Consider the following 6,324-nt stretch of genomic DNA (forward strand, 5'->3'; position numbering starts at 1 on the left):
AGTGATAATGCCATTGTTTACTTTGCCATAGTGCACTGCTCAAAACTGTCGCAGGCTTCAAATCCTACCCGCCTGCCCGCCCCCCGCAAGCTGCCCGATGCTGAGTCCATCTACCTCAGTATTTACACTGAATGGCAGCAAATCTCCAGGGTTTCGGAGAAGGGACATTCCCACCCCTACTTGGAAATGCTGAAGATTGAACCTGTGTGCAAGGCAGGTGAAGTACCACTGAGCTACAGCTGGCACAGTATAAAATCCAAAAGGCAACAAGTGGTGCAGCCAGCAGTGGTGATGCTATTGACTACTTCCCTGTAGCTGCGAGTTCTAACTATTGCTGTACAAACAACTGCATATTTGTTGCACTGTAAAATAGAGAAGCTCAGATACTTGCGTATAAAGTAAATATCTTGTTGTATATAGAGGAGAAGCAGGAACAGGAAGGAGCTTATAGAGAATACCTAAATAGGCATATGATTAACCCACAAAAATATTGACTACCTGACTTACCCGCATGCACCTGTTTTGTGTCCTACAAGGGAGAGAAAAACAACAACACCCAGTTTTTGTCACCACCCATTGCATGTTCGGTTGCTGATGTGACAGAGAGGGCAAGGCTCTTGCAGCTTTTACTAGTTGTAGAAGAGGGAATTTCAGTGTGTCATGGAAGGTCCAGCTCCCTCTTCTATATAACTGGTAAGCTGCAGGAGACCTTGCCATATTGGCCAATGAGGCATCCTTCAGATGTTGTCGGACTACAACTCACACCATCCCTTACCATTGGCCATGCTGGCTGGGGCAGATGAGAGCTGTAATCCAACATCATCTAGAGGGCACTGTGTTGGCTACCCCGACCTAGTCCTTTGGGGGACAGGCCTCATTCACTATCTGCGACACCCAGGGCAGCAGTTCATAAATGTACTATAATTTTTGCTTGCTTCTGTATATAGCTGTTCAGACAGTAAAACATTTTTTGGGGGTGGGGGGGTTGTATGCAACCAAGTTTTTCTTAGGGTTGACCTACTGAAATTAAAGGCCCTAACTTTGGCTGCATACGCACTATGCCTTTAAAGCATATTTCTCTGCCTCAAAGAATTCTGGGCTCTGTAGCCTGTTAAGGGTTGCTGGGACCTGCAGCTTTGTGAGAGACTACAATGCCCAGAATTCTTTGAGGGAAAGAATGTGTATGCAGCCTTGGTCATGTTCATTAATTTCAGTGGAGCTACTCTGAGTAAAACTTATTTAAATACCACCCTTTTGTGGGGGGAACCAAAAACTATTAAAAACAACAGTCTTCCCTGTTCCTGCCAATAGACAGACCATATGCCTCCAGTTCTTTTACAGATCTAAAAAGCGTATAAAATTATTTCCTGTTAAGTTTCCTTGATACCCCACCTTTCCCCAAAAGAACTCAAGGTGGCGTGTGAGGTTCTCTCCCCTGCACAATTGCTGGACTGAGAAATGACTCTGGCTGAGGCAAGATCACCCAGTCAGCTTCATGGCTGAGAGGCGACTTGAGTGCTTGCGCTCCTGGGTGCTAGTCTAACGCTCTGTCCACTGCACCCTGCTGCCTTTCATTGCCAAGGAAAGCAGAGTGGCACTGTTAAGTTGTGGGTGAACATATCAGATGACACAGCAAATCTTCAAACAGCTCTTGTTTATTCACAGGCCAGAACAGAACTGAACTGAAGGGTTCAGCCAGCCTGCTTCTATAGAGCTCCACTACAATGCAACTGTAACCATTTTCTGTAACTATCCAATCACTAAACGTCACTTTCAATCTCCTTTTTGCATATGTGGACCTGAGTGAAAACTATCTACAGTATCCCCCTGCTGGCCCAGGGTGAGAAGTTCAGTACATAACAGGCACTGTGGCAAGTTGCTTATGGCAAGTGCACATAGACTGCGGCCAGACCCTCCTCTGACTAAGATGATGCTCTCTGGCATTTGCTTGCCTGTCTTTCACCCTAAGGCCCCGGGTCCCAGAGCAGGTCACAACAATTTAAAATGCAGCATTAAAAAAGAGTTTAAAACAAGTTGCAATCCCCAGAAGAGGGTGGCGACCAATGAAGTACACAAGAGTAGGGCTGGACCATTGAAAACTGGAGGCGCGTTGTCGAGAGGCCCTGGTTTAAACATCTGTAAAGTACGTTGTGCTCTTGTCTGTATTGCAGCAGATGAGTAAGATGGTCTCCGTCCGTACCTCCTACACACACATTTCGAAATATGTCTGTGCCAGAGACTTCCCAGTAGGCAATGTGAGTGGTGGAAATAGGGTCTAGGGAAAGGAACCAGCCCTCTTCCTGCATTGCAAAAACCTAATTGCTGAAGCAGGCCTTGTCTGGTCAGTCAATGCAGCAGATTCCAGAGCTAGAGTTCCCCCTACAGGCTTATTAAGAAGCTACAGTTAGAACTGGATATGGAACAACTGATTGGTTCAAAATTGGGAAAGGAGTACGACAAGGCTGTATTTTGTCTCCCTCTTTATTTAACTTATATGCAGAATTCATCATGCGAAAGGCTGTGCTGGATGAATCCCTAGCCGGAATTAAGATTGCTGGAAGAAATATCAACAACCTCAGATATGCAGATGACACAACCTTGATGGCAGAAAGTGAGGAGGAATTAAAGAACCTTTTAATGAGGGTGAAAGAGGAGAGGGCAAAATATGGTCTGAAGTTCAACATCAAAAAAACGAAGATCATGGCCACTGGTCCCATCACCTCCTGGCAAATAGAAGGGGAAGAAATGGAGGCAGTAAGAGATTTTACTTTCTTGGGCTCCATGATCACTGCAGATGGTGACAGCAGCCACGAAATTAAGAGACGCCTGCTTCTTGGGAGGAAAGCAATGACAAACCTAGACAGCATCTTTAAAAGTAGAGACATCACCTTGCCAACAAAGGTCCGTATAGTAAAAGCTATGGTTTTCCCAGTAGTGATGAATGGAAGTGAGAGCTGGACCATAAAGAAGGCTGATCGCCGAAGAATTGATGCTTTTGAATTATGGTGCTGGAGGAGACTCTTGAGAGTCCCATGGACTGCAAGAAGATCAAACCTATCCATTCTTAAGGAAATCAACCCTGAGTGCTCACTGGAAGGACAGATCGTGAAGCTGAGGCTCCAATACTTTGGCCACCTCATGAGAAGAGAAGACTCCCTGGAAAAGACCCTGATGTTGGGAAGGATTGAGGGCACAAGGAGAAGGGGACGACAGGATGAGATGGTTGGATAGTGTCTTCGAAGCTACAAACATGAGTCTGCCCAAACTGTGGGAGGCAGTGGGTTATTATTGTCTGTATTTGCATTAGGGTAAAGTAACTGCCTTTTGGTTCCAGAGGGTACAGCTACTATTGGTTCATTTAAGCCGCTGTACAGTGGTGCCCCGCAAGACGAATGCCTCGCAAGACGGAAAACCCGCAAGACGAAAGGGTTTTCTGTTTGCGAGTTGCTTCGCAAGACGAATTTCCCTATGGGCTTGCTTCGCAAGAAGAAATGCAGCGCGTTTCTCCGCTATCCCGGACGGCTTTTGAAGGCATGCGGGGGGGAGCAAAGACTTTCACCCCCCCGCCGGCCTTCAGAAGAGGTCCTGGACCTCTTCTGAAGGCTGGCGGGGGGCGAAAGTCTTTGCTCCCCCCCGCCTGCCTTCCCGGGGGCTTTAAAATCGCCCCTGGACAGCGGAGAAGTCCGCTGTCCGGGGCGATCTTAAAATGCTGGCGGGCGGCAGCGAAGGCTTCGCTGCCGCCCGCCAGCATTTTTAAAAACCCCGGGACAGCGGAGAAGTCCTCTGCTGTCCCAGGGTTTTTTAAAATGCTGGGGGTGGGAAGAAAAGCCCTTGTCCCCCCCCCCCAGCCTTCAGAAGAGGTTGGGGGACAGACTGTCCCCGGACCTGGTCTGAAGGCGGTTTCCATAGGAACGCATTGATTGATTTTCAATGCATTTCTATGGGAAACCGTGCTTCACAAGACGAAAAACTCGCAAGACGAAAAAACTTGCGGAACGAATTAATTTCGTCTTGCGAGGCACCACTGTATTTGGATCCTCTGTCTTATTGGTTTCCTCCAAAAGGCAGGATTGTGATTGTCTGATATTGTTCCCTCCAAAATGTATCCTTTCTAGCTAGTTCCCTGTCCCTATAAATGTAGCTCTCCCCTCCTCAGGTCTCAGTCTTGTTGCTTTAATAAAGAAGTGTTACTAGAGAACTGTCTCCAGCATATTATGTCAAGAGAGCTGAAATCACAAACCCCACGTCACAACAGTATTGTTGTACACCGCCTTGATATTTCATGTGAGTGGGCAGTTTATGAATATTTTTATTAATAAATAATGAGCAAACAGGCGGTTCTCCAGGCCTCTTCTCAAAGACTTCCAGTATGGGATAATATGAATCTGGGAGAATTTTTTTGTTTGTTTTAAAAAAAACATTTATAACAATTTGTATGCAGGGAAACACGCCCATCCCCAGATTTGAGGGGAGAAAGTGTTGGTGTTTCACTGAGTGTGTGTTCTAGGATTGCCAGTTGATCAGAAAAGAATACGCATATATAAAAGCATAATAATACATTAAACATTTTTTTTAAAACTTCCCTATACAAGATAGGGACTTCCTAAGGAAAAATGGGACATTCCAGGATCAAATAAAAAAAACCAGAATGGCTTCTCTAAACCAGGGATGTCCCTGGAAAATAGGAACACTTGAAGGGTCTGGAATATGTTATGCCATTTATTTATTTATTTATTTATTTATTTATTTATTTATTTATTTATTTTTGCAGTTGGACGTGCAAAAATCAGGCAGTGTGGTGATTATCAGCATTTTACTTATGTACTTACTTACTTACTTATTTACATACATTGGTTGGCTTTGAATGTTGTCCTCTGCCACAGCTACAGTCCCTGGTCAAAAGGTTGGCAACTCTAAGGTATTCCAATATTAAGGAATATGAAATCACAAGAATTTATTTTTTCAAACATTGAAGGAGAGTGCTGCCCCTTCCTCAAAAATCCCACACATAAGAACAACACTTCAACCCAAAGTAGAAAATAATGTTGCCAACTTATTTTTTTTACCAGCCCTGCTCCTGTGCCTTTAATAACAGCTTGATCTACAGACCTTAGCAGGTGTAAATGCCATGATTAAAATGTATGCTGTATTATTTAAACATAGTTCTAATTTGTTGGCAACCCTAATAAAGCAGAAGCACAAGGGACAACTTGTGTATTTGGCATCTTAGTGAGTCACTGCTTGTTAGAGACATTTAGGCTTAGGATATATCCGTCCTCAGGTGATAATGCTTATCTCCATGCCATAAAAAGGACTCACTTGCAGAAGAGGGGGCCCCTTTCCCCCCACCCTAGCCGGTTGGAAAACCCACAGGGGGAAGTAAGTTTACCAGCATTTGTTGCCCTAGAAGAGAGCAGATCCCACTAAAATCCCTGCTTGCTGTCAAATTGATCTGAATAAAAAATTGGAAGGGCTTGTAAACATCTCGCACTGTGGCACGTATCTATCTTGGCAATGCATTCACGGAAATTATTTCTCTCATTCCCATCTTCTCCCTGGAGGAGGTGAAGTGGAAAGCCTGGAGCCATGACTATCGATCTATCTAGTGTGTGTTTTTACTGAGGTTTTTTTTTCTTTTTTAATACATCTTACATCTTGTTAAAGCTATGGTGCCTTGAGCAAAATGGAAGGCCTGATGGAAATGTGCATTTTGCCTCTAGGGGGCGCTGTGCCATGCGGGGGTGGGGGCAGAGCAGGTGCTTTTATTCCAGAGGTCAGCAAACTTTTTCAGCAGGGGGCCAGTCCACTGTCTCTCAGACCTTGTGGGGGGGCTGGACTATATTGTGGGGGGGAATGAATGAATTCCTATGCTCCACAAATAACCCAGAGATGAATTTAAATAAAAGGACACATTCTACTCATGTAAAAACACGCTGATTCCCGGGCCGTGCGCATGTCGGATTGAGAAGGCAACTGGGCCGGATCCGGTCCCCAGGCCTTAGTTTGCCTACCCATGTTTTATTCCATATGCACTATAAGCCGGACCTCCTGTCATAAGGGGAGCAAGGGTGTGATTGCCGGCGCAAGGCTAAGCCTGTTTGCACTTCCTAGAAAATGTGCTTTTGTCTGTAGCGTTAGGCTGCAATCCGATGCACACTTCCTAGGAATTTAACACAGTAGGGCTTACTCTAAAGTAAACATGCACAGGATTGCGTTGTTCATAAGTTAGGGAAAAAAAAGTGGTTGCTGGTTTCTCTGGGAAGGAAGTGAGAACTAGTGGGCTATGCATTTATTTTATTCACTCATTAATTCACGATCCGAACA

The sequence above is a fragment of the Podarcis erhardii genome, assembly GCF_964252035.2.
Source record: "Podarcis erhardii genome assembly, chromosome: 13".
In the NCBI taxonomy this organism is placed as follows: Eukaryota; Metazoa; Chordata; class Lepidosauria; order Squamata; family Lacertidae; genus Podarcis; species Podarcis erhardii.